Genomic DNA, 25,138 nt, shown 5'->3' on the forward strand with positions numbered 1-25,138 from the left:
CTTATACACAGGAAAATACGGGTGGTCCTTCAGAGCGGATGTTTTTCTTCTTTTGCGAAATCGGCCCAAGTAGGCTTATAGCGTTTATCACTGAAAGAGGCCACATGCAATGAACAGGATGTACAGTGCGCAACACCCTTGTCTATAACAACGAGTTTAACTTGAACTGGTTACCTCTCAAAATGCGGACTCAAACTTATCACAAAAACGTTGAGGTCTAAATATATGGTCAAGACTTCAAAATGACGCAATATTTTTCGTCAAATGTTTTTCGGCCGAGGCAAGATAAGGCTCTAAGTACGAAACCTGTGTTATAGACAAGGGTGTTGGCCTCTGTACGTTGTCGAATGCAGCTGTACCGAGCCTGGCACAGCAACGCGACGATTATTGTTAGATTGCCCTATAATGACGGCTAGGGGCAACAGCTGGGCACAAAGGTGGTCGCCATGCGACAACGCTCGAGTGTTCTACATTGCGAAACACGTGCGTGCCGCATCCAATGTAAAATTAGTTTTGGTGTCATTGCTCCAGGCCACTGCGGTGGAACTCCAGCTTCCAGTTGTCCCATTTGTTCTTCGTCAGGTACCGAAGCACACTCATTCGATCTCCGCATATTGTTTCGTCGAACGGCGTCTACCAGACGACAAGCCATCGCACAGAGAGAGTGAGAGGTGAGAATGCGTCTATCGTTTATGCTGTTTGTAGACACGTGCAGGAGTGGGAGTGGGACGGGTCTATGCGACAAAAATGGCCAAGTATCTACTTACTCCGCTGCAAATGTCGACGAAAGACGATAGTCTTCTGCCGCCTACGCCACGTAAAAGCCAGTTTTCTTTCCAACCTGTCCCGTTCTTCCCTTCCCTTTCAATCAATATGCAATAAACGTGGGGGAGGTTTCCTAAAATAAATTCAATTTTCCCGCGTTCCACTTATCACGCCATTCATTGGAACCATTTTTTGCTGTTGAATGGAATACTGCCACGAGAGCAGGCTCGCGCAAACTGTTGTTGTAGCTTTGGCTCAAAATATTCGACGCGGATCATTTTCCGCTTTGTATTTTGTTTTCGATGCGACATAATTTGTTTTCCACGCGTATTTTTAATGTCAAGCAGCCTTTTATTTTAAATTAAAAGAACAGTGAGGCTGCCAGCTGTGCGTTGATGTTTTGCCTCAGATATTCCTATGTTTTCTTTTTGGTCAACACTGATGAAAAGTATGAAGGATGTTCCCAGATTTAATGGTTCGGGAATGATTTGGCAATTCGTCTAAATTTCTCGTTCGAGAATCACTAAAGTGAAGCTTTGTTGGTCTTACTGATGGCGGGTGTCGTAACAAAAACGCACTGCAGGAAAGCCAACTTTACACAATGTGAAGGCTGATGATGATGAAACAAGAAAAAAACGCTCCCCATGGTTGGAATCGAAGAGGGGTCCTTCGCGTTATAAGGCCGATGACTATCTGATTGGATCATAATTGCTTTTATTTTGTTTATTTACAAACCGGCACCGCTGTTACATACATAATAACTCAGTAACAAAAGAAGACCATTGTACTACGAAAAATCACTGTTCCACCCTGTGTTACAGTGCTGGTTGCTAAAATATTTCGTTTTATTACCTCTTTCACTTGTGAGAACCAATCTGGCACACCCTGGGGTGTCTTTTGCACTTCAAGGAAAGTGAAAATGGCATCTTTGCAATGCGCATTTACAGGATGCGCTTCAATGTTCGAGTGGCGGACTGCCATCCGACACCCCCATATATCGGGCAGACCTAGTAACATTATTACGTCTAGCGCAACGCCATCACCATCATGTTAGACGGATAAATGCCGAATTTCGCGGGCATTGATTGACAGGTTTTTTCTTAGCTTACGTTACAGTGCATCCCAGAGAGAACCCCGTCCCAAACAATCAATTAAATCATGTTCCATTGTTTCCGCTTTGTTGCACAACCAGCATTGTTCACCCCATGGCATAAAAAGACCCTTCTCTTGCGCCCATGTTGTTACAAGGAATGCACCAATTTGCATTTGAAAGAAAAACGTTGTACATCCCGGTGCAACTGGCATTTTTTAACCCGTTTAAACACATCTTCACCTATGCGTGCAGAGTGAACTATTGTATAATGGGAAAAACTGTGTCACAGAGATCGCCGTTTAGCCTTTTCCTAGTGACTATGCTCAAATATTCCAACGAAAACCGTGCACATACGAAACGTAATGACTCAACGGCTTCTTTGAGATAGCCACGGATACATCCTGGCAGAAACAATGTTGCAACAGACCACTCAGGCAAAAGCCTGCCTTATCTTAGTAGGCAAACGGTGTTGAAAAACGCGTCTTTTACATCCCACAGAACAGAAAGCGGCTTGCCAACTGTCGTAAAAAGAAATGCGTTAAGCATAACCTCCCACCCCGTACACGTCGAAATTGATTATGACGAATAATCCTTTCCCATGATTAACCCCAAAGAGGAACCCCAAAAACACGATGTAACTTTTGAACTTTTGCCCGGGAACAGTGCCGTACTTGTAATGCGTATCACAGTTTGCTCACCATAAATAGGTTTCAAACCCTTGTTCGAGCGAAGATGGATATATTCGCGCCCTTCCAATTCTCTGCCTTTTGACGAGGCTCTTCGGCTTGTCTCCGCCAGTAAGGGCCACTGTCGGGATAATACTCTAGGGGAACACCAAGGTACTTCACCGGCATAGTCGCCAACTTGACATTTCGAAATACCACCGGCACTATACTCCACTGCCCATGTCAGATGCCCAGGCACGTGTCCAAGCTTACACCAAATCCACTAACATAACAAAAACCAGTTCACAATGTTAATGGCTCTTGCAATACTTTGCTGATCTACGCCGAAAAGAGCAATATCGACCGCGTAGGCTCAAACTTTATTCTCAGCTGTATGATGTTGAAAACCCTTGGAAGTGTCTTTTCTATGCTTAAACCTAATGATTCTGTAGGGTGCTAAGTCGGGGCGAAAGAAGAGAGCCTTGGACAGGACGACGGCTCGTCGGCAAGACAAAAGAGATTCTATCTTGCGAGTACTCAGCGAGACCCCGTGTCTGGTGCACTCGCGTGGCCGCGCAGTTCATCACACAATGTCGCTCGGGCTTCCGTGCGAGGGGCGTCTCTCGATCGACCGTTGCCGCTGGAGCTGTTGCTATAGGGCTCCCCCCGAGGGAGTAGAGGTAGTGACGACCTAAAAAAAGTCATTCGGATGTCCAGTGGACACGTTGAGGAGGACTTGGGCAGAGCAGGTTCCAACAAAACGACTTCGGGTGGCTCGAGGTACAGAGGTTTCAGGCGTTCAATTGCGACGGTGTCTTGGGAGCTGTTGATGTTCAGTACGGATGTCGACGAGTTGCGGTGAACGACAGGGTACGGGCCCCGGTTATGAGCTGCATTGGTCCTCGAACTGGTCCGTTGTGCACGAAAACATGCGTGGCTGTATTAAGCTCTGGGTGCATGTATTCCATGTGGTGCTTTGCAAAACAGGCGGGGTAAGGCCGAAGGTGTAAAAAATAAAGAACGGAGTGCTGCAAAGTAACGGCAGGCACGGCTCTTGTGCTTTTTATTTAAATGGAAGTTTAGCCAATTTGAAGCTTTTGCGATCCCCCTGGAGTTCATATTAACAGGAGGCAATTTTAACTGAAATCACAGTCGTTTATTAGAATACCGGGACTTCTCTTGAAATTACGGTACACTATTTTGGCGAAAAAGGCGTTTTCACTATTTCTTTAAGTTCAAACTCGTAGTGACGTCTAACGTATTGGGCCCTACTTTCGCTTTTTCTCCCGGGTTCAAGAAACTTGTAAAATTTTCTGCTTTAACCCTACATTTCGGCACTTCTCGATTCGTGTCACAAAATCAAAATGGTACACAAATAAAAAAAGACTTTCGTGTGTAGCGCTGCGCACCTGAATAAGGTTGGAAGCAGTGATAACAAGAACTAAGGGACATGTTAACGAGATTGCCATAAACTACAAAACAATTGTCTGAACTTTTTGGGCAGAAGTAAACGTGAGATAACAGGGCCATTTACACTAACGTGAAAACTGGAAAGGGGCGAAGCATGCAGTGTATAAGTGTATTCTCGGCACCTTGGCGTTTTTGCCAATGGTGATGAAAGCTTTGTGGGGAAAGGGCGTTGTGGGGAAGGGGCGCAGCCAAGCAGGGGGGGCGGCACACTAGGCCCGTGCCCCCCCATCCCCCCCCCCCCCCCCCCACCGAAATGTTTCACGCCAGGCTGGGGTGCGGTGTAAGTAGTCTGAAAAACCGCCTAAAGTCGCCTGCAGGCGTGGCACCTGCAGCTTTAGGAACATTCTTGCTCATACAAAGCTGAAAACAAGGGCAACGTCAAGGTCTGATCCCTGTGCCTGCTCCAGATGCTGTACATGTCAATATATACAGCCCGGCTGCATTTCGCGCCGGATACACCGACAAGCACCGGCAACCTGCCGCGAGCCGATCGAAACAGTCCCGCTGTTTCACTGGCGGAACAGCATGACTGGGAAATGGCAGAACAGCAGGAAAAGCCTCATATAGGCATACATGTGGTCGGGGGCGTGTCATTCCTTGCCTTTACACTGGTACAAAGTATAATCACATGGCAGACCATGTCGCTGTATTTTGTTCAGCCACCTATCAATACTTGATATGTTTATTTTTCTACCGACAGCGCATTTTATTGAATATTGCAGTTCCATAATTTCTGCTGCATGAAAAGCATTGCTCTGCCCATCTTGCATTTCCTCCGCATCAACAAAACTACACAATTCTCTTTAATGCGGCGCTTTGTCTTTTTGGCACTATTCAATTGTTTCCTTGACTTCCCTCTTGGTTAGAATCAGCATTCTGTATTTGCAGAATTGTACTGAATTGTACCGGAATTGTACTGAAGCCATGCCTGTTTCGATTTAGCGGATAGAAATATAATGAAATTGAAGAAACGTGCAACAAGCTCAACATTCAACAGCAGGGCAATAAGATGGTCCGCTAAGCACAAGTTTACTACTCACATTACTAGCACAACAAATAGCAAAAGGCGATTACTTAAGGACGAAGACGCACGTTTGCTAGCTTCACCGCCATAATATACGAATTCACCGCATGTACAGTCCACTGCGATTCGAAGGTTGTCGCGGGAAAGCTACTCTTTCAAACGAAGCAGAAAGAACACCAGCTTTAGCAAATATTCCATGCCAGTTTCGTTATCGTCGGCGTAGATAAAAGGCAACCAAGTCTGTGCTTTGTGACAACGAATGTAAACCTTGAAACCCAAAAGGTGGCAAGTCAGTCGTGCGGGCCATTTTTGTAGCATGGAACAGCCAGCAAGGGAGAGAAGTGTGTGAAATCTTGATTTTTATGGTTCCTAAACGAAACCATAGGACGGTGGTACGCGTGGCCGCTCGACGCTGGCGAGATAACCTTCAAATCGTGCTCGACTGTACTTCATAGCTGATAAGAAAACTTATTAGTCCCTTTTTTAAAGGAAAATCTAAAACGCGAATCTTGATAGTAAACACCCAGTGTTGGCCTCCACTTCCGCCTGACGAACTTCGGGGACCACCCACACTCTAAGAAAAAAGGGTAGAAAAAGGGAGGAAGTCGAGACTTTTCTCCCCCGGACTAGCGAGATTCTCCCTTTAGCTAATTACACGTAGCGCCCTCTGTACGGCCTCTACGAAACACCGAAACGGGGGAGGCAATATTCTCCCCTGTCGTCTGTAATTGCTGCATGTTTCTTCCCAATATGTGCCCGCCCAAATGTGGCCTCCGTGATATTGGCCATAATAAATACGTTATCCATAAAGGAAACCAAGGAAAAAACCGTCTTGAAGTAAAGCCCACTGATGGTGATGCTTCGTAGCTGCCCCTCCCCACGCCTACCTTTTTTTTGCGTCATCTATCGGTCATTTTAAAACGTTTACGATTGCTTTCCTTCGAGCACGCTAGAGGGCGAGCATTGTCAAGGATGCGACAGCGACGGATACATTTTTCGTGTTGTCTGCATTGCCTTTACGATGAGATTTACGATTGCAGACGATCCGTGTTCTGATGCTTCGGTTGTAGCAAGGTAAGGCGACTAACAAAAAACTCCCAAGCATTTCCCCGAGGGCGAACATGGTTAAGTGCGAATGCACGGGGTGATGCTATGAGGGGGAGTAAAGTTAAAATCCGTTGGCATTCGCCCGTGAGCGCGCGCGAGCCGACCCACGGAGGTCTGGCAGTTTATCGCTGCATATATAGGGGGGTACGCCACGCCGAGCGCGCCGAGCCAGGTCGCTGAGAGAGGAGGCGAGCGCAAGGGGAGAGGGACAGCGGTGCACGGCAGCTGCAGCCGAGCGAGGGGGAGAGGAGAGAGTGTGACGTCACGGTGGAGAGAGAGGCGCGCGGCAGCTGCTGGGGAGAGGAGGTGCGCTGTGACGTCATACCATGACGTCACGGCGCGAGGAGCGGTGCGGGGAGCGGCGCGCACCCGCGCAGCCACGGCGAGGAGGCGGAGCGAGCGCGGTCACGTGGTGAAGTGACGTCACGGCGCCGTTGCTACCGACGCTCCTCTCCGCTCCACGCCGTTGCTAGGGAGAGGAGGACTGCGGACGCCGCCGCCGCCGCCGCCGCCGCCGGTGGAAGGTTTGGGGTCGCTTATAAAGTGCATTCGCACTTAAAACTGGTTGTTCTCAAACGGCCGCATTGGATGCTTGTGATCTCGTGTGAGGTGAACGGCGGGGTAACGAGCCTTTCGGAAATAAAGGCGGCATTTTGAAAGCAATCGGTATGACATCTACTGTGTTTACGGCGGCGCGTTCGCTCTGAACGCGTAGGCGGGGCGCGCAGCGAGACGAATGCAAGTCGCGCATATACGATTGGCGACATCGCTTGTTAACCGCAGTTGTGGTGCTCGGTAGGTAATTTCTTGGTTATTTTAGCGCATTTTGAGCGCACACAACCGCAGTAACCTACTTATTTGTACTTCCTCGATCCTCAAACTGATCAGCTCGCTAGGCCTTTATCGCATGACAAGCATTGCTTGGGTGACGCTGCCAGGGGAGGAACGCTCCTCCATTAGCTCACGAAAGGGGGAAATCTTCCTCCGCTCCTAGGGGTAGAAACGCGCTCCTCCCTCTTAAAGGGAGAATCTTTCTACCTTTTAGGGAGCAATATATGATACATTCCTGTTTCACCCTTAAGGGAGAAACTACCACACCATTTTTTCTTAGAGTGCACCACTCACGAGCATACTCATGATCCCTCTCACGAGCGCGTGCGCGCATAACCGCCTGCTCCGCGGACGAATGAATCGCTCGTGGCCTACCCATAGACCAGCGAACGGGTTATCATCATCATGGTCATCATCATCTAAGCTCTTTAAGGTGGGATTTACTGGTAACATTAAGCATACAACAATCGCATGTTAAAGTCAGTTATTTGAAGCTTCGTTCGAAAAACAATGCGTGAGAAGCCTTGCCTACATATTTCCCCGTTCCATCTTTTGGTCCAACGCGCCCCTCCCCCCCCTCCCCCGGAAAAAATTCCTGGCGACGCGCCTGGTGCGGGGTACACGTATACAGCTTTACTTTAAAAGTGTGGTGTCTTTCAAGCACGAAGCGCAGTAGCGCGAGGCGTAAACGAGTGTCCCGGTGTTTTTTAGTGAGCGTTATGAAGCGTGCCAGAGCGAGGCGTAAACGAGTGTCTTGGTGTTTTTTTAGTACGCGTTACGTTCTAGCGCGAGACGTAAATTAGTTTCCCGGTGCTTTTGTACCGTGACTACATGAGATGACGATTAGGACGATGACGACGACAGGAGACGCCAACAGCCCAGCCCCTAAGGGGCTTCGCCCCTAAAAAACTACACATTTCGGTTCGTCTACATTGTTTCCCAGAGTTCAATTTTTTCCTGTCTTTTCTTGTTCTTTTTCTTTCCCAGGTGAGTCTCAGTCACCAAATTTTGTCAAAAAAGTGCTTCCTTTATGTGTCTATTTTTAATTTTTTTTGCAGAGAGAGCAATAGAAGTAACTTACTCAGGTTCATTCTAGATTCTTTGCGAGAAGCAATGATTTTCGGTGGTATTTAGGGATACCTGGCGCACTACAGCTATCCCCGGCACGTTCGTCACTCTCGCAGACGTTGGGATAGGGACGTCAAAAAGAGCACTAGTTTACTGTCGGATTTTGTATTTTTTACTTTTCTGTGAAGACTCAAGATTTGTGATTTCAGATTCCTGACGGGGATGTTACACATTGCCGTGAATAAAGTCTCTCTAGCGACAGGAAACAGCATGCCATTCCGTCCACACCCATACTTTTTTCTCACTCCATACGTTCAGTCCTTGAAATAGAGCGTCACTTACGGTGTATAACTGGCGCGCTTACAACACAGAGAAAATCAGCTTTAAAAAAGCCCGATTAAACACTAGACATTTTTTTTGTAGTTGAACCGTTTAGTTGCGCTATACAACAATTTTTTTGCAATACCGCATTACAGCACTGCGTCAGATTCTTGCATTTTCAGTGCACCTTTGATCAATGCATTTAGTTTTTCTTTTAATTTGTGTAGCACAAACCTAGGATGAGCCTCGGCGATGCTAGACGCGTTGAGGTCTGTTTGATTAGATATTAATTGATGTTCAGTGTGCTCAAGGGCGTGTTCAAAAGTATAAAACAGGGAAAATCTGTTCTGGAAGATCAAGAGAGCTGACAATTTCAGCAGAGGTGGCCGCCACGGGATAGAAATAGATACGTATGCAACAGCAACCAGATATGTGCACACCAGAAACGACACAGTTATTTTACGCAACACTCGCGAAAACAACTGCTTGATCTGCGGAAACAGCCGTGAAATAGTGTTCAAGTTATTCTGGAATGAAGCGAAATTTTCAGTTCATTTCAGAGGACGAGAACAGGCATTGGTCATTTATTTGATCTGCCTCAAAATGCAGGTACTTACGAAGAAGCGGCGATATTATGTCATCAGCGATGAAAAATCTCGGCACCGCTGACTGTGTCGTGTTCGCCGTGCTCACTGTCTTCGGATATGCTGTCGGTCTGTACTTCACCATAGGGCACCGGCGGCGTTTGAAGGTGCGTTTCTCGTGTTTCTTAGATTTCTAATCTTTAGTGACCTTGTGCATTCTTTTTAGTCGTTTCCCTTCCTCTGCACGACAAAAAAAAAAATGAAGCTAGTAGTGCCAAAACGCAACACAATTGAGATATTCGTTTTCTGGTTTATTATCGTCCCTTTCACAGAAAAAAAAACATATATCGTTATGCTCCGTATCCAGAACTATAGTGTAGCTGAACACCCTTACTCTATTAACAACCCAATACCTTAATTACAAAACACTTAGGTACACAGTAAGAAATTTCTGGTTGATACTCTCTAGCAGTTGGTTTAGGCGTATAAACACATTGTAACAGTGTACCGCTATAACTGTGCCCTATTTTCATGTTAACTCCAACTTATACCCACCAGAGATCCAGAGATAGTAATGGTACATTGGATCTCCCGCTTAGGGCTTCCGCTTAGTTCATATTTGTTTGTGTAGTAGCGGATGCACATATAGAAGAAGAGTTTAACTATTACACAACTTACCACGGTCTGGCAAGGCTCTTCCCAGCTGTTGTGACGTAGTTGCCCTAATGATCCCAGGAGGTGAGTGCGAATTCCCGCCTTCACCACTTTGCAGATTTTATCAGTTTTCACAGCTTAACTGTTTAGCACATCGTAATTTTTCGCTTCCGCAGTTAAAAATACCGAGAAATTACCGAGCGCGTGCATGTGAGCGCGGGCCACCCCGTAACTGCTCGACCGGTAACAAAACCAAGAAAATGCCTAGCGCCTGTGTGTGTTCATGCCTCGCAATGACCGCCCAGTGTCCCCTGCGCACGGTTGAAAACCAGCATACCCATTTAGGGAGATTGGCCCAGATTGGTAAAAAAAAAAGCTTCACCGTAATCGTCGGAACACTGGGAGCGAGGAAGACACGTCATAGCGTACGCCCCTCGAAGGTCATCTCAAATGATTATCCCTTCCAAATAAATGAAGGAAGCTCACACTAATAGCAGCAATGATGGAGTAAGGGTCGTTGCAGAGGCGATGACGAACAAATCGGCTGCAATTTTCGAAATAAACCTTCGGGGTGGTCTTGAGGGTTGCGTACAGCTTCTCTACCTTCACGTCTTACGCGTTAGTGTGAGCTTCCTTAACTTTTTGCAGTCCCTCGAGGATAGACGAAGCCTAATTGCAGCAGCACACTCTAAAGCGCGTGTTTGCAAACGTTTCGCTGCACAACGCTAACCACACCGCGTGAGGTGTGTGATGTCACTTTACGCACTCTTCTGTAGAGTTCCTGCTTGAAAGGAGTCGGCTTTCGGCCTCTGTGGCCACTGTAAGTATATTTCTTGGTACTGGACCTGACAGTCTGGGTTCGAGCCGAGGTGGCTCTAATTTTTTTTATTGTAAAAACGTTTTCTAAGTTCAATTCTACGAGTGGTTTTCGTTAATAATGGTTAATTGCTATCCTTTAGGTCTCTTTAGGTTAAGGACGCAGCCTATCGCCACGCTTAATTAACGTTCTGCATCGTACGGAGTGATATATCAAACATGTCACGCAGGGGGGAAGGGTGGGAAGGGGACAGTGCCGTGAAGCGTTTGGGAACACGCGGGATGTGCTCCTTATTGGAACCGAACAAGCAATTTGCGGTTCACAGGTCAACGTGTCGACTGATGCGGACGTTACAGCTCGCGCAAAGCGACTTTGACGCCCAACAACGTAGTGCCCCGTAACTGTACCAGACGTTGGTTAAGGGTAATGGTGTACATAATCGGCGGAAAAGGTCTGCAGCAATGCTAAGTATTCCGGTTAGAATTTGTAGCGACGCAGCGACGCTCAATGGCCGGTCCGATGCAACTACTGAGGTGTTTTAAAGTTGCCCCTGTGCACCCGCGCGCTATTGCATAAGGTCACTTTCAATTTTATTTCGAAGCACCGCATTTATAATGGACCCTCTGCGAAAATGAGGCGTCCGGCTACTGTGTCAGTGTCAATGCGAACTTTTACGCCCCATTGGCAACATTAGGGATGCCGAAAAACGTATGTGGTTCGTAAACTGCATTTAAGGATGTGCAATTTCATATAATACGCAGCTGTAGGAAAATTGAAAGAAGGGGGTTAACTCTGGGACACGTGAAGAATAAATAAATGGTCAAAATGAATGCATGAACATCTGCTACAGCGCTCCTGTTAGCTCAGCAAATTGCGAAACGTAAATTCGAACTGTTTTTGTTTGTGCTCAAAACATAGTAATCTATTGTTATCCATTCGCGTTATTATTGCTGCTTACTAATGCTTTTGCCCGACTTCAGAAACTATTTAAACGAAAATAGGCAAGAAGCGCATGCGCACACGCTGATATGTTTGCCAAATGTAGCAATAGCAATAAGAACATGGAACCAGGACAAAACGCATTTGAAGCAACACGCCACATTTATTGCACCATGGGAAGCCCACCAGGTTCTGAACTTCGGTGCTAGTATTAAACAGTTATCTGTTCGGGGGTTGATTAGGGTTTATCAGTTCACCCGTTCCCAGCAATCGTTATGTTCCGCAATGCCTTCTACCATTGAACCCTGTGCACAATTAAAATGGTGGCCGCGTGTCTGCTCACTTCACGGCACATAAATGCCTCGCTTTTCTCTTCCGCTAACCTCTCATTATCTTCCCCGTTGACCTCTCCTTATCTCCCACGATAAACATGGTGAAAACTTCATATGGTTACTTCAATTTTTCCGCATTCCACCACTTGCGCCATATACTGGAATCTTCTGTTACTGTTTAACTTGGAACACTGCTATGAGGTCTCGGCTCGCGCGAGCTTTTTTGGTATTTTTCGGTAAAAATATTATTTTCTATGCGTATTTTTATTTCCTATCGCAAATACAAAGCGCATATTTATTTTCAATTAACAAAACACCGCGCTGTAGGATTCATGTATTCGTGTTCTGTCTCAAATATGCCTGACGTTTTTATTTTACTCAAATTATTGCAACTATAAAGTGCGGTACCTAGTTTAGTAGTTTGGAACGGTGTTGCATAGGAAAACTTCTCGCGTCAAAATTACTTTATCTTTTGGCCGCTTGCTAGATCGAGGGGCAGACAGACAGACAGACAGACAGACATATGAACAGACCAAAAGTTTCAGGTTTAAGTAGCCCAATAAAAACTATCATCCTCAATGAGCTTGTAGAGTGAGAGGATGCCACAATCTTGCGTCGACTGTCAAGCGAGCAGAATGCGCTGCGGCGCGTAAGCGGGTTTCTTGTGAACAGTGTGACCGGGCTCAGTGCGCGCTCTAGCTTATTTTGCTCGAATTATTTTCGCCTTTTCCAGCACTGTGCACATTCGAAGTCTTCTTTGCAATGTGGCCAATTTTTCTCGCGGACTTGGTGGTCAGAGGGGCAGAACAACGAGGTCTTTTGGAGCTTTACTCGTTGAAATGTTCATAGAAACCTTGCGGGTACGGTTGTACCCGAGAAATACGAATTGTGAGTTTTCATAACCTACGCAGGCAGTGCTGAGTTGCTACTCTTGAACACCTGGTAGATCTCTCGTTGTCACTGTCCATTCCCCTATGTGTGGGTGGTGGAGGGGTACGAAATTAACTCGTATGGGCCAGTCCTACCAGGCAGCGATTCAGCTCCACGTAGGTCGAAATAGACGTCATGGCTCCTGTTACAGCACGTCCAATTCCCACTCCTTGCCAAATGATAGTTTTATTCAAAAGGCGTAGTTTTGAGGCTACCGATTATCTTTCCGCTTTGACATTTTCCTCAAGGATGACAACGACAGCTTTCCGAAAGCCTCCGCCAAAAGTGGCACTGTCTCACGGAAAAACAATGACGCAGCTGAGGAACTGTGGTCAAAATACAAATGGCAAATACTTTGCGAATCGAAGCTGAAAGCTGCCTTCCTCTGCTATCGTTCTAATGCGTAGCATTTTTTGCTGACTACCTCCCAGCCAGTACCGTATAACGCCCTGTATTACCACAAAAATGCTGATATCGCGAAAGTTCCACCTGTAATCGGCATAATGGTGTAAATAGAGAGAACTAATGGAACGAAATTTAAAAAAAATAAAAAAAAGCAATATATAAAATAATCACGAAAAATGGCGAACTGTGTGAGGCCCTTGCATTTCCACAATAATGCAGATTTCGCGAAAGTTCCAAATGTAATCGCTCTAATGGTGTAGATAGAGATACCTGGTTGAACGAAATTTTGAAAAACTAAAAATATAGGAAATATATAAAATAACCATGGAAAATGGCGAACCGTGTAACGCCCTGCATTTCCACAGTAATGCAGATTTCGCGAAAGTTCCAAATGTAATCGTTATAATAAGTAAATGGACATAACCGTTCAGACGAAATTCTGAAAATAAAAAATAAGAAAAATATTTAAAAAAATTCTGAAATGGCAAAATGCGGAACGCATGGCATTTCCACAATAATGCAGATTTCGCGAAAGTTCCACCTGTATTCATACAATAGGGTAAATAGAGTCGAACAAAACTTTGAAACCCTTAAAATATAAGAAACACATAAAATACTCACGGGAAATGGCGAACCGTGTAACGCCCTGAATTTCCACAATAGTGCAGCTTTTCGCAAAAATTCCAAATGTAATCGTTATGATAACGTACATGGAAATAATTGGGGGGACAAAATTTTGGAAAGTCAAAAATCTGAAAATATTTCAAAATGACGGAAAATGGTAGAACGTATGATGCATGGCATTTCCACAGCATTGCAGATGTCGCAAAAGTTCCACCTGCAATTGTTATGACGCGTAAATGGAGATAATTGGTCAAACGAAATTTAAAAAATTAAAACTAACCAAAATACAAAATACGTTTGAAAAATGGCTAACCGTGTGCCGCCCCGCATTCCCACAGTAACGCTATTTTGCAAAACTTCCGAGTGTAATCCTTGTAATAACGTAAATGGAGATAATTGGTTGGGCAAAATTTAGGAAAACTGAAAAATGAGCAAAATGTAAAACATTATAGAAAATGGTAAATCGTGCAAAGCAGGACATTTCCGAAACAATGCAGATTTTGCAAAAGTTTCTCGTGTAACTGTTAAACTAGCGTAAATGGAGATAATTGATCTAAATAAATTGTGAAAATAATAAATAAAAATATTTACAAAACGAGAATTGGCAAATAGTATAACGACCTTCATTTACACAATAATGCAGAGTTTGCGGAAGTTCCACCGATAATCGTTATATTAGCGTAAATGAGATGATTGATACAAAGAAATTTAGGAACACTAAAAAGTAAGAAAAATCTCAAAAAAACGGAAAATGGCGGACCTTGTAACGCCCTGCATTTCCACAATAATGCGGATTTCGCGAAAGTTCCACTTATAATCGTTATAATAGCGTAGATGGAGATTATTGGTGGGACAGTTTCAGAAAAACCAAAAAATTTGGGTGGAAAAAACTAGCAGTCAAGACAAGCGGCATAAGAATGCTACGCATTAGTAGGTCATTCGCTGAATTTCTGCAGACTTTTTTCTATTCGTCTATGTACATTAAAAGATGATGTAATATTTAGCAGCCATCTGTTAGAATAAAAGTTTAATCAACAGCGTTATCTTTGTGATTTTGTCAGGTACGTTTGGCTTGAGTCTCTGGCCATACGGACACCAGGGGCAACGAGCTAACGGATCATTATCTAACATTGCTGTCACAGCTGCCATTCAATTCGGCATACCTAATCTTGCTCTTTTTGCATATTAAACGTTACGACGATATTGGTATTTAGACGCTACTCATTCAAACGCACTCCTACCGTTTCAAGAGTATCAACATTTAAATTTCGGGAGGAATGTTCATTTCTGTGTTTCTCGGCAATTCTAAATGACGTTCACCGAGCTGCGCCGCAGAATGCCAAGGCTAAATTTCTATCTTTTTAGAACAAGGCTTTTGTCTACGGAACTATATGTGCGGTGCTAGGTCTTTGAAACTACCGCTCATCTTTTTGGTAGTGTCTATTATCACGGCAACCGTGAGATATTATCGGCTGAAATTTCTCACGGCAGTCGCGTCTCATTGGCTAAGAACGCTGCCCGGAGATTGTGCTGCTTCAAACGCTGATGGCGCGTCGATGGCTCGAGAACTGGCGGGGTCATTTATTGTATAGGGGGATTGGGCAGCAAAACTCTGGGTCGGTGATATCGAAAGTGCCGTTCGGACTTTCGCTGGCGACATTGTTTGCATGACGTAATAAAAAAAATAGTTCCCTTTTTTTAACGAGAACGAAGGTAGAAACGGGAAGGTTTCTTCCATGCAACCTAAGTAAAGGTCCCACATTCACAACTTATTCGACCAAGAACTTTTTCGACTTGGTCGGAAAGACTCAATCAGATAGACGTCGGCTTCACAAAGCGAGAGACCCAGGTTCGATTGCGACCACAAGAAGCGTTGCTTGCTGGAGGCGCTTGGTGCGCCTTCGCTCATCATCATCGTTTTTGTGAGACCTATTCTGCTTGCTCGGTATAGGTGGTATTCATTGAGAAGTTTAGCTGTCAATTTCTGCGCTTGGTGACAGTGAAAACGGTCATGGACATGTCCGATGTGCCACAGACATGGCGCGGCTTGTGCCACTGCCCCGCACACGAAATAAACAAACAAACAAACAAACAAACAAACAAACAAACAAACAAACAAACAAACAAACAAACAAACAAACAAACAAACAAACAAACAAACAAACAAACAAACAAACAAACAAACAAACAAACAAACAAACAAACAAACAAACAAACAAACAAACAAACAAACAAACAAACAAACAAACAAACAAACAAACAAACAAACAAACAAACAAACAAACAAACAAACAAAAAACAAAAAAAGGCGTGCGTCATCTGCTCCGTTTCAACCCGATCCTCAACGGTGGTGTCCACAGAGATGTTATATAGCACTCACATTGGACTCAAGGCTTTACGTTGTGTTCGGTGAGGCAGAGTTTGGAACGCCCAGCACACATCATGTGCTTAGCACGGACAAAAACCACCATCCCGCGGAGCCCGACGTAGCCAGTAACGGCGCAATCAGATGGTTGCTTGCATGCATGCCTCGCCAGTGAATACAAGCTATGAAGGTTTTAAAGCAAAACTTTCCGTGTCTCAGCGATGGCGTTCGATTTCAAAAGCCAACGTTAGTAGTCTAGTGTGTCAATGGGCTTTCGAAAGCCAACGTTATTAGTCTAGTGTGTCAATGTGCTTTCGAAATCGAACGCCATCGCTGAGACATAGAAAGCTTTGCTTTAAAACCTTTTTACTGAGCAAGCAAGCGAGCAGCCGAGCCTTGAAAAACTGTTGGCCAATTCACACGATTAAAAAAACAGGGCTCATGACACCCGGCTTCACAGCGGCTTTGCCTTAAGGCGAGAGTGCCAGAAGGCGAATATATGACATGAGTTCCGATAATGGTAATGACATGCGGCAGATTTGTTTTGTTGACATCAGGCGATGCTTTAAAATAGGCTTCTACGTCTTTGGCGAATCTTCAGCATATGCACGCACTGTGTTAGATAGTGGAAGCAGTCGGCCAGGAGAAACAATGAACTTTTATAAAACTGCAGCTTTTATGCGGCATGTTCCTATCGCGGAGTCGGAGGGAGCACCTAAGGAGACGTATTTTTCACAATATAGCCGGTGACCTACTTCGATACATCTCGTCATCACCATCGTCAGCAACAGCCTCATCATCACCAGCCTATGTACGCCCACTGGGGGGCAAAGGCCTCTCCCATTAATCTCCAATTATCCCGGTCCCGTGCTAACTGCGACCAATGTATCACCTCAAACTTATTGTTCTCCTCTGCCCATCTAACTTTCTGCCGCCCCCTGCCACGCTTGACTTCTCTAGGGATCCACTCTGTTACCCTTAATGACCAACGGTTATCTTGCCTTCGCATTACATGCCCTGCCCACGTCCATTTCTTCTTAGGTTCTACTGATATGTCCTTAACACGCGTTCGTTACCTGGCCCATTCCACTCTCTTCTTGTCCCTTGATTTACACACATCATCTTCCGTTCCATTGCTCGCTGAGCCGTCCTCAATTGCAGTTGAACCCTCTTAGTGAGCCTCCAATTTTCTGTCCCGTAGGCGAGTACCGGTAAGATGCAGCTGTCATCGATACACCTATAAAAGACTTTTCGTGGAATCATTCATTACCCGATTCAAGCCGGAACAGGCCGGGGCAAGTAAAACCGAGTTTTTGCGCACAAAAGCGGCGTCTTTAACGCCTATGTATTTACTATGCTCGGCCCAACGAAGAAGCTGGTTGGCAGTTACCACAGAATGAGTGACGGTCCAGTGTAACTGGTCATTATTATATCGCGGTAATTTGCCAGTTTCCCTGGGGAGGGTAGGTCAGTAGCCACAGGCGTTATCGCCGCGATTTTGAGACGTAGCCATTTCTCACGTTATAGTGGATTAATCATCATTGTTCACCTTAAATCAGGAGTATTTTGTTACCCTAGCCATCTGTGAACAGAGCCATTCGACGCCTAATTACAAGTGTAATCCTCATAGGCCAATTCGCGGAGATGCTATGAGTGCACTGAGGGCAAAGTGAGGAGCGGCTGAAGAAGGATTGTACTATTGGAGGGGGAATGTTTAGTGTCAGTCGTCGGTGTCGACAGGAAGGGAGTTCACTCCCCTTCATGTTATCTCAAAAAAGGCATTTTGCCTAAACGTCTGGCCCCTAGTCATAACAGAAACTTGTTTTGGAGTGGCACGAACAACACTTGGGGGCACTGCGGCGGAGCATATGCTGGCATGCAGTTCGAAAGCACTCGTGGGATCTACATAACTATTACAAGTTCAGTCAGCTCGACCAACAACATTTTTTTCTGTAGATTGCATATTTACCTCTAAAATTCGCTCGTACGCTTGCTTTAAAGGAAAAATAATTCCTTGCTGCGTACGTTGTAGTACTTGTTCCATGAATTAAATTAAAATCGAGGTTACGAGCGCAGATCACCGTTTTAAATGACGCGGCTCCAAACACCTTCGGAAACAGGTGTAGCTGCAGTAGCTAACTTGTGGAGATGGCTGGACATGGCGGAGGAAGGTTTTTTAAATCAGGGACCAAAAATGAAGGTGCGGTTTATTCGAAAGATTCTGATTCAAAACGAACATCGACCGGTCATTAAGGCAAATTTTGCCAATTCGGCAGGGAAATATGGATATCGGAAAAAACTTCACCATATTCCCGTAAGGTAACCCTGAGTAGTATGCGAAGCAGCCATGGGGTCAACTCAAGTGCCCATTAGTTTTCAGTTCGATCGTGGCGTTGCGGGAGGAGAATGAGGGGAGCGGAGCGCGCACGCGCGGCATTTATACCGCGGAGCTACAGTGGCGCCCCCAGCGGAGTACACAGCGGATACCGTCGCGTCACTAACCCTAAGCTGCTTCGGATTATCGCGCGCGGAGCCGCAGGCGTTGCCATTCGTTGCGCAATCCCGTAGAGGAGAGGAGCTTCGGAGAGGAGAGGAGGAATGCCGGAGAGGAGAGGAGGAATGCCTCGCATACTACTCAGTGTTCCCCTACGGGAAGATGACGACGGTGGTTGAACGCGAAGCTATCTCGTGATGAATTGTTTGGTTGGCCAATCCCTAGGGGCATCCTGCCACGATCATCATCAGCGGTGCCTGGCCAGGCATGCGCAGTCGGGGTGTGAACGGCGGACGACGACAACGACGAGGGAGGGATGGGTTCTTTGGTTGGCCAATCCCTAGTGGCATCCTGCCACAATCATCATCAGCGGTGCCTGGCCAGGCACGCGCAGTGGGAGTGCGAACGGCGGTCAACGACGAGGGAGCGGGGGACACAGCTCCGAGCATGAGATTCTTCGCATCTAAAAGAGAGGCTGCTGAAAAGCCACCATCTGGTATTTGAGCCGCTTTTGATCCACCCCAAGACTCCACAGGTAGGAATGGATTAGGATTCCTCTTATCGGGATGAGCTTGTTAGGCTCGGTTAAGAATACAACGATAATGATGATGATGAGGTTTCCAATTTCACTTACGCGAACCAACTGCCCGGTTGTAGGGCGAAGCTGCAAACATATTTTTGTTTATTTTACTGGTTAGTCAACAAAAACACAATGCGCCCTTTCTTTGTCCGTGTTCCAATCACATGCGTGGCTGGTGTCCTCTGGCTCGCCTTGTTGGGGGAAATCGTTTCTGGTACAGCTCAATGTGTGAGGTTCAATGGTCTGGCTTCAGTCTGCGGCTAAATGTGTCTTTAAAGCGCTAGGCGATTCATAGCGGGCGGCGTTTGTGTGTGCGCGTTTGTTTGTTTGTTTGTTTAATGCTTGATCTGTGATTTGTGGTTGGACTTGCTTTATCGTGAAAGTCTTCTCAAATACTAGCCTTTGTGCTACCGGCGTCGGGTATGTCTGCACTCACACTGCCTTCCTTTGTCGTCATTTCTAGTATTTGCAGGGCTAGTTTCCTCCTTACTTCTTCCGTAGAAGCGGGGGAGGGCCTGTCAAGACCTCGAAACCTCACGTGCACCTAGTTTCGTCCGTCTCCTCAGGGGGGCGGTAGTCGCCCACGCGAATGTTAAAGGCGCCATCAAGACAAAATACCATTTTGTTCTCTTTAAATGTTCTAGCTATCAGAACCTCAGTCAATCTAGATACGGCCAAGATGGGTTGTTTCTTAAGAAAAAAAAAACGCAAGAAGTATTACAAAAACTGAAATTTTGCGCTACAGTGAGGTGTTATCGGAAAGGGTGATGCACTATATACCAGCACTAAAAGCATAATTATCAATGTGTTTTCGAGTGTCTAGCATCACTTTCCAGACATGTACTGATGGACGCTATGAAGCCGCATTCTTAGGTTGGGATTTGGATGAGCTGCTATGAAGGAAATAGTCTACGATCATCGAACACTATCAAGGCAGAAAAGCATGCTGCCTGAACAGTGAATGATATGCTAAACGTTATTACAATTACAATTACAATGAAAAACGCGTCACCACGTTTCATAGTTGCAGTTGTCCGTATCATGTTCCAACGTGTATGGGAAGACGTATAACGATTACTACCCCTTATAATCCGCAGCCAGGCATTATAGTAGGCTACCACCTAAACGTTCTCCAAGCAGAATTATTTTCCTTGATGCGTACATCAAGGCATGCTTATTGTGATAAGGATCATCATCATGATCCGTTCGTCACTCATGTCAGGAAGGCAATGAATGAGAGGTGATGTCTCGATTCTCATAGGAGGCGGTGGAAGGAAAGTCACATTGTGACCCCATGATAGAGCGGATAAAGATAAAATTTATTGAGAAAGTTTATTGAGATTTTAAAGAGGGGTTCCTTGAAATGGTTGAATAAACAAACTTATTTAAACGGGAGAAGTGAAACACTTTTTGGGGGAAGAGTGAAAAGGGAGGAAAAAATCGGTTGGCTTGTGGGGTTGGAGCACTTCAAACGTCCCGTTCCCACACGACAGCTTGATTCGGGTTATTGCGGGGGAAATAAGTTTTTACGTTGACGCACGGGTCTACCTGACGATCGATTTGTATTTGCTCCACAGATAAATTTCAGGTTGTCTAAGGAACGTTCGCTTGGTTTAAGAATAAAACACCCGAAGGACATGTCCGTTTTCTTTTCTCTTTGTTTGGGTTTAATGTAATCTTCGTACGTAGAAAAGTAGTAAGGTTTCCGCTTGTTTCTTTGTTCAGGTCGCTGCAGTCTCCCAGATGAAGAGTTTAACGTCGGGTCGGTTGTTGTGGCATAAGGTGTATGAGCGAAGGCGTGACGATGTGAGGGTTGTGCTACCCAATCTTTTTATCTCCAGAAAATCAAAGCCACCTTGCCAAACTGCGCAAGCCTCATGTCACAGCAGGGCTGTGTTTGTCTCACTAAACTAAACTCGTTGAGCGCCGTATAACTCACTCAACCATTTACCCTGTGTATATACATGGCGCTCGTCAGCGCAAGAGCTAATCAAACACAAAGTATATAAATGCGTTATTTATGCAGTGCTTTTTTCAGTCTTCGTACACTTCATCATCCGCCATCGCAAAGTCTTCGCCGAGCGTTTTCTCGCCGTTGAAGACCTGTAGTTGTTCTTTTGGGCGATTGCATTCTCTCCTGACAGGGCGGCGTGCTTCCTTATAACCCGCCTCTTCTACGGGCGTCCGGATCATCTTTGGTCGCAGCATCCACATTGTGCGCGACGGAGAATCGGAGAGAGTTCTGCCGCCGCCGCCGCGGCGATTCCGAGCTTTATGAGCGCAGGTGGTCGTCACTAGTAACGCGGAGCGAGTGACATAAGGAGCCTATGGCCGTCGTTTTGTCGGCGACGCTGTTTGCTCAAACGCTCACAGGTACGTGCGCTGGTGTTTTTTTCTCTTTTTGCGAGATCTTCACGTGGTACAAGCCCATGCGCAAGCCTAGCCGACGCCGGTCTTATCTCACGAGGCCCACGCTCACATGCGCTCGTATTTTCTTGGTGTTTTTTGCGGACGGCGCAACCGAGAGCTTAATAAGCTCTGCTGCTAAAATGTCTGAGCCCCATACATTCCTAATGCCTGACGTGGTGGTGTAACCGGTACGTGTTTTCCAAATAGGACCTTGAGGCTCCACGGGATGGGTGAAGGGCTGGGGTTGTCGCGTTGGGGATTGTTTTTTTAAGTGTGCATTGCCAGCAGTAACGGTGAATTCCCTTGCTATGGTGCGATCATTAGCATCCATAGGAGGATACGGGTTGTTCAAAGTGCACGTGATTTGCAGGGAGGAATTGGCTGCAGACTCTATGCCATGAGCGGCCTGGTTGCTCGTATTGGTGTCAGGGTTTTTTCAAATAACACCAAGGATGTACTTTCTTGAAGTGGGCGTTAAGGCAGGACACGGTTCACCACAATAACACCGGTCATGCCCCAATTGCCTTGTGGAAAACACGCATGCACTGAGGAAGCTTCAACCATTTTTGTGTTTGGGCACTAGAAAAACTGGGCCGCCTAAATTCCAGTACATAGTCAAATTTGAAAGCGCATTTTGTCAGGAACCTAAAGACAACACAGTTGTCTTGAAGGATGAAATCACCTTTTTGGAGCGAACTTGTGCTCCCCTAACGACTCAAAAATGCACAAGCGGCGAAGCAGCACTCAACAAACTGACGTGTGCAGGCGAGTGTCGGCGAATCGAACACCGCGGCGTCTGCTCTGCGGGCATATATCCTTCTACGCGGTGTTTCTCGAACAATCGAATTACAGCGAGAACACTGTAGATAAAGTAAGACTATTCAAGGCTAAGTAGCGTTAGGGCGAAGAATTCTCCCTATCAAATGAGATAATCTGTGCGGCATCAGAAAGAAAGAATTGAAAATGCTCTTCACTAGGGACGCAGATAACACAGCACGGCGCAGCCGTTGGTAAAAGCAAAAACATAAACAAATCCGATGCGTGGTTTGTGGCAATATTAATTTGCCAAATTAAGATAAGCGTATACAGTTTTTAACGTGCCAAAAGAAAAGTTGTACGAAGTGTGATAAGAAACATAAGTCCTAAACAACTGATATGGAACTTTTTGCATTTCGTTTTGTCATCGTGACGAAAATGAAGCTACATTTTGGCAACTGGGAATATTTCAAAAGTTTTTTTTTTAAATTAGTCGAACACCTTTGACCAGCATTTCAGAAACAGGCGAAAATTTGTAAAGGACGTGAATGAAACGCTGCCAGAGCTAATTCTCCTAGCTGACATATAAAAAATGTTATACAATAGCTTTACGAATTGCATTTAGGCCCAATGACAAATTTTTGCTCGTTTCTGAAATTCTGTTCAGGCTGATTTGATACATTTAAAAAGTGGTCTACCTAGAATCAATCACTTTTTTCTACCATTTTCAACATGATTTTCGAAAGTATCTCTCTTGCGAAAATCAACTGTCTGAATTTACAAATGACATACTGCGGCAAATGGACGATCACATTTAAATTGATGCAATATTCTTAGACTTCTCCAAGGCCTTCGATCGCGTACCCTACAACCACCCGCTCATCGAATTATCCGCTCTTGGTATATCCCCCAAACCATATAAAATGGCTCGCACATTTCTCAACAGGACGCGTTCAGTTTACCTTTGCTAATAATTTCCAATCAACCCTTACCACCGTCACTTCCGGTGTTCCCCAGGTCACCGGCTCATCACCTCTATTATTTCTTTTTTACGTAAATGACCTTCCTAGTTACATAAAACATAGCTGCGCCTATTTGCAGACGACTGAGTTCTTTATAACCTCTTCACTCTATTAACGACACAATCACCCTGCAACACGACCTTGACACCATCACTTCATGGTGAGAAAGATGGCATATGCCCTAAACCTCACTAAATGCAAGGTCATTTCCTTCACACGTGAACACATCACCTCACAGGAAACATACTGGATTAATTCGGTTCCCATTGACCACACGTGCACTTACAAATATCTAGGAGTTCATCTGACGTCATCACTATCATGGGTGAAACATATTGAAACCATTCGTTCAGAAGCTTCACGCACATTAGGCTACTTACGACGTAACTTGCGATCTGCATCTCTTGACATAAATAAACTCACATCTTTAACATACGCGCGACCAAAACTCGAGTATGCACCGTTCATCTGGCATCCCTCACAAGCTGATCTCCCTGATGATTTGGAAGCCCAAAACTGCGCAGCTCATTTCATTACGTTACAATATTCAAGACACATCATCGTAACCGCACTAAAACAAACTTTGTCACTCGCATCGCTCGCCTCACATCGCATAACCTCTCGTGTCTGCCTCGTTCACACTTTCTTTTACTTCAGCAGATCGGGACACCCTCTCCTAAAACGCCCATTGAGAACGTCATCTGGCCTGTCCCATACGCACCCTGTGATGACCATAAAATGCCGGACGACGGCGATGAGCAGTTCATTTCCCCCCATGCCGTAACACTCTGTAATGCGCTGCCAGATAATATTGTTTCTTGCAGGGACCGCAAAACATTTCACGAAAAACTGAGTCATTTCCAAAATCCAAATGTTAAGCCCTACCAGCACATTTAGCTCTTGCGTTTATAGTTGTGTTTTTTCTGTACTTCCAGAATTTATTTATCGCCTGGCATGTATTTCTGTTTTGTTATGCGTGTTCTTTTCATTTGCATTATTTATTTATTTATTTCTTGTAATCAGTGTTTACCTTCATATTGTTACATTGCTATGAAACTTCCAACCTCGATGTACGTGCCCCCTTATGTAAGGCCTTCGGGACCTTAAGGTTGAATAAATGAAATGAAAAAAAAAAGTTCTTCATCGGGACTAGCAGCGAAAGTACGGTTTCGTGAATCTATCTACTTGGCTTCTGCTTGTGAACTCGCCGCACGTGTTTACCTAATGCAAAATTCTCTGCGATTGTGATTGCAAATTGTTCCAGCAAGAATTTTTCAGAAATCCTCAACTTTTGCCTATAGTAAGATGCCAGAGAATGCCCATGTGTTTTACCTTCCAAACCTGCAGCAGGTAGCAGCGACCAATGGCAGCAGTGGGAGGCTGCTCGAGCTCGACGCATTCCTGGGTGGCCGGAGCCTCCCGAGCGCCGCTCTGGCATTTTCCGTGCTGGCGTCCGTGGCTAATAGCATGTCCGTAATTGTATTTGCGGCCCACTTCTACGCGTATGGTTTTCACATCCTTTGGGCCTTCGTTGCGACACCAATAGTGTCAGCAATCACTGCTACAACACTGGTTCCTGTGCTCTACGAGCGGCAAACGGCGTCCATTTTTCAGGTACGACGTAAACAAGAATTGTACGCAAAATACAAGTAAGGCGTGTTGAAGTGGCATGCCTTATGGTAGTGCACACAGTCCTCATTGCGGAAGGTTGTTTAACGCATTTTGTCGATGCACCGAGCTCTTCGACTATAAGATTTTCGCTGTTGTTTAGGGACTACAATAAACACACTTTGACAATTCTTACTCAAAATAAGTGGGTAAAGGGCGAAACTATGATTCCACAACACAATTATAATTATTGTAAAGTAGCCAAGCTCAACGCA

At 45.4% G+C, this 25,138-nt stretch overlaps 1 long non-coding RNA gene across 1 annotated transcript; it reads left to right on the plus strand.

The window, feature by feature from the left end:
* The first annotated feature begins 571 nt into the window (after positions 1-571).
* Positions 572-24,739, plus strand: LOC144166564 (uncharacterized). The gene is made up of 3 exons (XR_013321703.1): positions 572-671; positions 8,954-9,095; positions 24,603-24,739. It is a non-coding gene; the product is annotated as an uncharacterized LOC144166564 (long non-coding RNA).
* Positions 24,740-25,138: the final 399 nt, after the last annotated feature.

This window comes from Haemaphysalis longicornis, unplaced genomic scaffold (genome assembly GCF_048455015.1).
Source record: "Haemaphysalis longicornis isolate Haplotype H1 unplaced genomic scaffold, Haemaphysalis longicornis Haplotype H1 scaffold_18, whole genome shotgun sequence".
NCBI lineage: Eukaryota > Metazoa > Arthropoda > Arachnida > Ixodida > Ixodidae > Haemaphysalis > Haemaphysalis longicornis.